Below are 10,252 nucleotides of genomic sequence, written 5' to 3' on the forward strand. Positions count from 1 at the left end.
AAGCTATGCTTCACGTTTAAGAGCTGTTTTAACTGTAAAAGGATGTTGTACTAAGTACTAAGATTGAATGTCACTTGGGGGTTGAATAAAACTGATAATGATGTGAGCACAGAAAAGACATTTGTGGTTATTTCATTATAAATGTTATGTTATATTTGTCTGACCTACACATGCCTCTTTGATGTAATTGTAAGCAGGATGACTGAATGATCAAAATCAATGTCAAACCGGCCAAAACAATCAATTTCAGTTGGGGTTGAATAATTTTGAACACAACTGTAAATGCCCGCTTTTTAATCTGGTTTTATCAAAATAATTATAAAAACTGTGGATTGCTGTAAAAACACAATTTTAGTAGGTCAATGATTGGGACACCTGGGTGCTTTAATGAAAATCTGTTACCTACATATGAATAACATCTATGGGTCAATTTTACCCAGTAGCAGTTCTAGTTTTAAAACAGGTTTGATCTAAACAAACAATCAAAACAACAACAACAACAAAATGCCAAAGATATAATGAAAAGCAAACAATCCAACAACTACACATACATGTGCAGAGGAAACAACTGAAGTTTATTAGTCATTGTCAATCTTAATATATAATAATAATATATATAGATGTTTTATTTAAAAATATATAGACAGGTCTCCAGTCAAAATCATTTACATCATTTACATAACTTTATTACACCCAGCTGTTTATTTGTTCACCTCGACATTACCACACAATACAAATATTAGAGCAAAAATATATATGAACCAACACAACTTTAAGTAAAATAAACACTTAAGGGTCAGTTCCTGGACAGGGATTAGACTAGTCCTAAACTAAAATAAATGTAAGAGCTGTCCAAACTGAAAACCACTTGGACTGACATATCTTAAAATACATCAGTGGCCTTTTTTTACTCAAAATGCACACAAGTAATATTTTAGTAAGGCATGTTTGTTCAAACTAGCTATATTTCATAATTAAACTAAGGTCTAGTCCTGGTTTAAGCTAATCCCGGTTCAGGAAACCACCCCCATAAGTCTTCCTTCCACAAAAAATAGTCCCTGACCAACTGTGTGCAGTAATACAGAGAATCATTGTGTGCAGCGGTCATAGATGTGTTTAACAGTAAATAATATCGTACCAGTCAGTATTATGTAAGTATTAACATTGCTTATGAACTATTAAGTGATAAAAATATGAACAAGATAAAGAAGCAAAATAGTTGAGATTTTTAAAATACTACGTATGATATATGTAACCAATAGACAGCACTTCACTCTACATATTAACTAATTCCAGCCAGTAAACCTGTCTAAACACTGCTCTTGTACTCTGAATCCATGAGCAGTGAGAAATGTATGGTTCTTAGCAAGGAAAGGCAAATATAAAAATGTGGTATAGGAAAAATTCATAATTGAGAGAAGAGAAGAAAAACGGTTGAGAAGTCTGACAAAAGAGTTTAAGTTGTATCAGAAACATTTTAGCTTCTGAATGTACTTCAATGATTTTAAGACTCTAATAAAACAGTTACAGATGTTTCTTCATTGTGTAAAGTGCTTCATACAAGTTATAGTCTACCTTAAGAAACTTGACAAAAATCCACTGAAAGAAAATATAGTGTCAAGAGAGAAAATTGTGTCAAGACCAAATGATATGATATGATGAAGTTCCATTGAAATTTCTTTCTGAAGTGTTAGAAAACAGATAAGCATTTCTATCTGATGTGTTGTATTTGGAAAACAGACAGAGATGTGTTCTATCAGAAATACTGCATGTTTTGTAATCAGCTTTACTTCTCTTCCTGATCTTTCAGCCCTCCTTAGCTTCATTACAGCATCTTGAATGTTGACCTTCAGTAGTTCCAGAACCACAGCCTTCCCTTGAAACTGTTTGGTTAACAAAGTATCATCTTCTGCTTTTGGATATTGGCTTGATAATTTTACCAAATTCAGAATATGTGCCATATGTCGCTTACATGAATCAATGGCCTTTTCAGCTTCCTCCAGGTCAGTCAGTGCTCGAGCAATATAGCCAGGGTCTTTCTTAGTTATAATTGCCAATGCACGATTATACTGTGGGATGATCTCTCCATAATCCCCATCCTCCACAGCTTTAGTGTACATCTCAATGCTTTCTGCAATGCGTCCATTCTGACGGAGTTTGTTTCCAGACCTGATGTAATAGTAAACCATAGAGGATGGAGATTGTTTACTCAAAAGCTTTTCAATAGCCCTCATCAAGTCCACCTTCAATTGTTGCTTTAGTATGTCAATGGATTTTTCATCACTGAAATTCATTAGGAGCCAGAGACCCCAACATTCATGAAGAGATGACACAATGACATCACGTTCCTCAGAAAAGCAATCATTCTCATAAATGTTGTCCAAAATCTCAAGGAAGGCGGAGAAAAGTTCTTCCCTTTTTTTAATCTTTAGCATATCACCCTTAACTGTTGAGAGGGAAATGTTTACCAAATTATTTCTGTTTTCTTTTGCCTCATCCAGATTACTTTTTCCAAATTTAAAGGTTAAGAGGTCTGTTAGGGTAGAAACCAGTGTCTTGTAGTTTTGAGAACTGGGATTTTGTTTGTACTGATTAACAGCGCTCTCAAATAAACTCTCTGTAACACCACATGTAAAGTTTATTAGACAATCCAGAGATGTGCTAGACAGAGATGTGTTTAAGGTCATCATTAATTTGACAGAGTCTGAGAAATGACTGCAGCACACAATGAGTTGAGCAGATCCTGGACTCCCTTGGCGTGCAGTTCGACCAAAGGCTTGTTGTTCTACACGGACGTTCAGAGGCAAGAATGTTTGCAACACAAACAAACCTCCAGCTTCATTAACACTGTCACAGACCTTTAAGTCTGTGCCTCGACCTGCTAGATTAGTCGCAATGATAACATCACCCGGTTGAACTGTTTGATCTACTATAGATGAGTTGTCCATGTTGTTGTTTATGTAGAGTTTTAGTTTGCCTTTCAAGATGGTGCCATCAAGATCCTTATACAACATTTCTGCACGATTGATGGTTTCACAGATAACCAGTGCTGCTCTTGGCCCTCTATAGTCTGTGGAGGACACTTGTTCCTTCACAACATTACAGATGTTCCTGATCCAATCTTTCTCTTCAGGTATCACCAAGCCTTCCAACTCATAAAGTTTCCTACGTCTGAATAATGGAATTTTACAGGTCTTTATGCCATCATAGATCTCTTTCAGCATGTCAAGCTCTGTTGGGTCTCCCAATGTTCCTGTGATCCCATAGATGTTGTTGTATTTCTTGAACAAGCCCACATTAGACATGAAATTTGTTATAAGAGTCATGTTGGACATCTTAGTTTGGTGTTTCATCTCAAGAAACTGCTGAAGTCCTTCCTCCCATTTCATATTGTTCTGCACGACACCCGTACATCTGTAATCTACAGGAACAATTCCATCTTTATGAAGGACGTATTCTTGTCCAAGAGTCATTTTTTTGGCTTTAAGAGCATTTTCAAACCAAGTTTGCAGCTTGCCATCAATGAGGTCTCTAAGGCCTGGGATACAAGATACATTTTGTTCTTTTATTAATGTAGGGTTTTTATTTCTAAACCTTTCCACCAATGATTTAACTACAAGTTCTTCTTTAAAGTACACAAGACGACACTGTCCACATCCTAGAAGAACAAGATATATTTCTTTTCTCCTATTTACACCTGAAGTGCTTATTTCATTTAGTTTTCGTAACTTTTCATCAGGCTCTTGGAGATACAGTTTAAAGTCATACTCAGGGAAATTTCTTACAAACATCAGCAAAAATGCCACCATTTGGATAATACTTGAATTATCTAGTGGTTTTAAAACATTCTTTAAATCTTTTTGCTTTTGTATTGAGGATGTTATAGGAAGAATTCCAGCATTCACAGCTGCTTGCACAACCTTAAGTTGATCAATATTATCATTTTCAAAAATACTTTCTGACAAAATCTGAGACAACTGTTGAATAGGACCTAAAATACCTTCAGTGTCTAAATGGTTAACATTATGCCAGATTTCAGCCAGTATAACATTCAATGATTCCATGAGAGGGACATCAGTGCTCAAATAAACCATCTCAAGACCTTTGTCCAACATCAGAGAGTCCACCTCATCCACTATTACACATTGAGACTCTCTATTAAATCTCACATCCTCTATATGTAAGCGCTGTGTCAGATAATCTCTTGCAAAATTAAGAGTTGTACCATAGACCACCTGACATTCATAACACTTCTTCAGGTCACTGTCTTTGGTGTTGAAATCAACAGTGATACTCAATTCCTTATAAAATGATGACCATTCAATTGCATCTCTTTCAGCAAGTACAGGAGAACTGGAGATTATGTCAGGAGTTTTTCCTATCATGGCCTGATATGCAGCAAACATAGCAACAATGCACGACTTTCCTTCTCCTGTTCCAACCTGAACAAGCTGACTGGACTCCGAAAGAACAAGAAGGCACCAGCTCACCATCTGAGTCAGGCGAGGTTTAAATGTTGTTGTTTTTTCCACTGCTTTGCAGAGTTTAAACAAAATGCCTTTTATTCCTTGTAGGTGTGGTGCTGTGGAAGATGACAGACATTTGGACACAGATAAAACAATATCTTTCACTTCAGTCATAATATGTTCATCAATAACTTTTTGTTCAGAGATTTCCTTTATTATCTCATCCAGTGTTTTCTCTTCATTGTTTTTGATGATGTCATTAATTCTAGAAGCGCAATCCACAAATTGATCATTATTTGATAAAGCCAAATCTGATGCTCTGATTTTGTGAATCTCCACTTTATAAAGGATTTTCTTCATCCATGTGTAAAAATCCTCATTTGTGTCATTAAATTCTTTCACGAGTGCTGTAAACAGTTTAACAACATCCTCTTCTTTTCATTGTCCATTCTTAAACAAGGAAAGCAGTCTTGATGACAATAGTGTTGTGGATGTCATTTTGGCTTAATATTTTTTCTAATTCAGCATATCTGTATGTGGTTAAAAAAATCACATAAAATTAAACAAACTAAACAAACTTGCATAACTGCACCGTCATTTTGGCTTAATATTTTTTTCCTAATTCAGCATATCTGTATGTGGTTAAAAAAAATCACATAAAATTAAACAAACTAAACAAACTTGCATAACTGCACCATTTCTTCTCAACATATTTAAAACACTTCTGAGATTGCTTCTAAAGTATCAGGAGAAGATAAAGCTTTTCTGTTCTTAAAATATTTTATTTAAACTATCCTCTGCAAAAATATTTATTATATAATACTTATTAATCTAATTCTAAAATAGATGTAATATTTATATACTATATTATCTTACTTAAATATTATCATACTTACAAATTGCGAGACGTTATTGTTGTGGAGTTGTTACAGCAAACCTCATCTCAACTTTCTGAAGACTCCAGGGAGTTACATTGACAAATAAATAGGAAGTGGATGATGCTCTGTTATTCCCCGATGTGGTTCAATTTGTCACATGATTTGAAGGAATCAGATGTCGGTGTTTTTATTTACCCATTGTTTCGACAATGCATTAATAATTAACTATGCAATAACAACTCAATAAACTATGCACTGTTTAAATTTGGTTAACCAAATTCAATGTATAATCTCTACAGCTTTCTGTAGTCAGTAAACTTGTTAAATAGTTTGCTGTTTCACTTTGTTGTTTTGGTTACATACCTTAGGTCTAACTCTCCGCCCCACAAATCCTTTTTGGCACAGGTAGGTAATGAATTTGAATACTGGGTTTCACTTTAAGATAAAATCAGCTGGCAGCAGTTTACACTTTCAGTTTAAATGGTGTTGGTAAGTACCAAACATAACCAACAGTAAATATTAGTGTCTTTGTTCACATATTTGACCGTCTTTCAGGTTCTGCAGGTGACACGTTTTTTAATCGAAAAACCTTTTGCAATAAATCTTTCATAATACTTAAAAAATGTATAGCTTGAAAGCACTGTATAAAATCATCTGCCAAATTAATACATTTAAAGCAACACTATGTAGTTTTTTTACCTTTAAATAATGTCTCTCAAATTATTTCAGTGATAGAACAACTTTGAATTGGACAAATTGTACTGTTGCTGCAACCTGAGGCATAAAAAATAAGCTTGGTTCTGGTTGGTTGTCAGTTTAGGTCATGGGTCGGTAGGGAATTTTTTTTCCAGTGGCAGCAAGGGATAGGTAGGAAATTGTTAAATATTTAAATTGAATAGTGGATATATTTGAGGTGAATTTGGCTATATTGCGTGTTTGTCTCATGCAGCGCAGAGCCACGTCTCCACGGATTATCTCTTTTTAATTGTGTGTGTGTGGGTGTGTGTGAGAGAGAGAGAGAAAGAGAGCGAGCGAGAGAGAGAGAGAGGAGGAACAGTAAATGCAGCTGAACGAATACACTGTTTGTTTTACAGTAAAATAAACAAATAACAAAACGCAATATGTGGAGGCCGGTATTGAATCTGTCTAACTAGAATTAGTCTAACTTATGTGTGGGAAACAATGTATGATATGAAAAATATCTTACACGAGCCTGTGGCTAAAGTATAAAAGTGGAACTCTTTAACAAATGTCATAATCAGGGCTTGACATTAACTTTTTTGCTCACCAGCCAAAGTGGCTAGTTGTTTTTCAAAGTTACTAGCCACTCAGCATTTTCACCCGCCAAATTTTTGTTGCTGGTAAAATAAATTTTATATGATTAAACTTGACTTTGGCATCCTAAAATGACTTTAATTCGAGCAAATTTACTTGCTAAATTAGATGCAGACTGAATTTCAAATGCAGTCTGACTACCCAAATTAAGACAACATTTATTAGCTGGTATATAGCTGGTATATCAGTATAGATCATATCATACATTTAGGTGCATGAAAAACATGCTAGTAAGTAAGGCATAAATAGATTAACTTTGAATGAATATATTAAAAGTAGAACAGGGGTGTAGAAGAAACACTAATTCTAAACTGAAAGATAAACACAAAACTCATTGACAACCACTTTAAATATTTATTAACAACAGCAGTAAATACTGTCAAGAAATGTACATTATTTTACTGTCAACTAGTTTATGCAGATGTATTTTATAAGCTTGATCATGTCACAGTGATCCGTGTCATGTTTTGTGTCTGTTCTATATTGTCATCACCTGGACACTTGTTAATTATCACATCATTCATTCCACCTGTGTGTCATTAGTCTTTGTGTATTTATACCAGTGTTTGTGTCACACTCATTGCCGGATCATTGTCGCTGTTCCACGTCTGTTCCTGTCGTTGCTACTATGTTTGTACTCTGTTCCTTTGTTCTGCTTACCGGCCTTGTTTTGATTCCAGTGTTTTGTTTCCTGTTAAGTTATTAAATGTTATTTATTCAGTCTAACTCTGCACTTGCGTCCTCACTTCACAAATCCAGCAAACCAGTCATGACAGAATGATCCGGCCATATTGGACGCAGCAGGTTCACGGAGGGCGGCTCCCCCAGGGGTTTCGTCGAGGGGGAGTAGTGACATCGGGGTTCGTTCCCCATCAGCCCCGATGTCTCTTGGGGACCACCGTGAGCGATCGCTCGCTCCTGCAGGAGGAGGATCGGCCCAGGCGGTCCCCCAACGGTTGAGTCGTCGTCGGCGGTCCCTCGGAGGACCACCATCCTGCTCGCAGGGGGATCCGGAACGGACCACGCCCGATCATTTCCCCGGGGTGGCTACCGAGTGAGGGTCTCCGTTTCCGCGAGGGGATGGGAGATGATTTCCGGGGGCATCTGATCGTCGACGATTCCCAGGAGGGGGGTAATTCGTCTGCCTCGGTTCTCGGAGCGATCGCTCCGGTTCTCCTGGCGCAGTCCGGCCAACCGTTCTGTTGGTCTCATCCCGGCGGCTGCCGGCTTCGCCAGGGTCCCCAAGCCCTCCACCCCTCCCTTGGACTCTCGCTACCAGACTTCGTTTTTGTTTTGTGTTTATGTGAGTGTCTGGTAGCCACTCGTAGAGGGAGGGGTTATGTCACAGTGATCCGTGTCATGTTTTGTGTCTGTTCTATATTCTCATCACCTGGACACTTGTTAATTATCACATCATTCATTCCACCTGTGTGTCATTAGTCTTTGTGTATTTATACCAGTGTTTGTGTCACACTCATTGCCGGATCATTGTCGCTGTTCCACGTCTGTTCCTGTCGTTGCTACTATGTTTGTACTCTGTTCCTTTGTTCTGCTTACCTGCCTTGTTTTGATTCCAGTGTTTTGTTTCCTGTTAAGTTATTAAATGTTATTTTTTCAGTCTAACTCTGCACTTGCGTCCTCACTTCACAAATCCAGCAAACCAGTCATGACAGATCATGGTTTCTGATAAAAGTGATTTAAGACTTTTAATGACAAATGTCGAGAGGGCATTATTGTTACATTAAAATGATGCGCGAACCTCTCAGCTGGGGGGTTTCCTTTGATTTCGTGTGCATTCAGGTAGGCGCTGAATTTCTCTCCGCTCTTGCCCCGGGAGTGTGCACGCAATTTATATCTCTTCAATTACTTCCATGCAATTGTTTTATCTTTCCCGAAGTGTGTATGCGCAAATCCATCAGCTCTCGCACGCTCTCTGGAAGGTGAAGCTTTGGTCCGCAATACCCCGCTGATCGCGTGCGCGTCTCTCAACAAACGGTCTCTGTGCATTACGCTGGGTGCAGAGTGCTCATGGGAGTTGTAGTTTCCCAGTGTCGCATTGTGTATTGTTTATCATTTCGCATAAATTTTAAGAAAACTACAATAAAAAATTATATTCAACCTGCCAAAGTGGCTAGTGGGATTGGCTGTCTTACCCACCACGGCCGAAATCTATCCGCATTTGGCGGGTGTTAATGTCAAGCCCTGGTCATAATACCATAAATTCAAATATTATAATTCACTTACTGTCAGCAAAAATGAGCCTTGGTTTGTGCTCTCTGGAAGAGAAAAGCCTACTTGCATATCGTTGTTCAGCTCGTCTTTTTTGGTCTGTAAGTTACAACTTTCGGCGGGGGCAGAACATATATGAACCGATGAGAGCAGACTATTGGAAAGTTCTGAGGGGCCACCTATGTATAAGAAACGTCATAAAAGTCAATAATAAAACATATGTAACCCTGGAATGGGAATAAAATGCTGCATTGTCATAGAGGCCCAGCATCTTGTTCCCTTCTCAAAGAACCAGGGTTATATACGAAACCCGAGACTTTCGAGGGAACTCAAGCTACGAACCAAAAAGTGCCTTTGTGTGTGTATTGCACAAGTACACTAGGATGAAAGCACCTGAGAACCTGGTGTAGAACTCAGGTCTAGGTCATAAAACCTTACAAATGTCAGCGGAGAGGACCAGCCTGCCGAATCACACACGTCTTAAAATTAAACTGCTGCCCATACGGCCTCATACTTCTAATTAAATATGCTCTGATGGATAATGGAGTGGGCCATCTAGAGGCATCATGTGCAAAAGGGAACAACTATTCCCACAACTATTAAAGGGGACATAGCATGAAAATCTGACTTTTTCCATGTTTCAGTGCTATAATTGGGTCCCCAGTACTTCTATCAACCTAGAAAAGACCAACCTAGTAACTTAGTTTTTGGTAAAATATCCTCTGCAATTTATCCCCACAACAAACTTTGGTCAGTGTTGCAAAGTAAACATGACAACCAATTACAGTCAACACAACTATTTTCTATATTCAGGTAGAGAAGTTTTTACATGAATTGGCAGTCTTCATTCAACCTCATTCTCGAGAGAGAGAGAGAGAGAGAGAGAGAGAGAGAGAGAGAGAGAGAGAGAGAGAGAGATACGCACAACCGGCGCAACGTCATAGAATGTCTCTGAACAGGTTCACGCCCACTTTTGGGGGAAATCGCACTAGACGTTCCATTGACTTCCATTCAAAACAGCGGAACAAAGCAACCCTCGTACACAGCCGGCAGGCGCAAACAACCCACGAAATCACTCAGATCAAACACGCCGAGTAACCATCTGTCCACCCTGCCGGCCACAGAGCGCGAAAGACACATCAACACACCCAACCTGGTCAATACAAAAACATGTCTCCTTCACTCTCCCAGCATCAAATTTGTGCAACAACGCTCCCTATTGGCCAGAGGTGTCTTACCCGGACATTAAACTCGTACCTCATCGAGTCAACAGGGAAGCAAGTGAATGATTTTACTTCGTATTTGAAAGTTACTTCGTATTTATTTATTATGTCTTTATATTTA

The 10,252-nt window shown here is 38.2% G+C and overlaps 1 long non-coding RNA gene across 1 annotated transcript in view; it reads right to left on the bottom strand.

Annotated features, from left to right (window-relative positions):
• Window positions 1-10,252, bottom strand: part of LOC141350025 (uncharacterized) — a 341,096-nt gene that overhangs the window by 59,798 nt on the left and 271,046 nt on the right. The window lies entirely within an intron of this gene.

The sequence above is a fragment of the Misgurnus anguillicaudatus genome, chromosome 16 (assembly GCF_027580225.2).
Source record: "Misgurnus anguillicaudatus chromosome 16, ASM2758022v2, whole genome shotgun sequence".
NCBI classification, from domain to species: domain Eukaryota; kingdom Metazoa; phylum Chordata; class Actinopteri; order Cypriniformes; family Cobitidae; genus Misgurnus; species Misgurnus anguillicaudatus.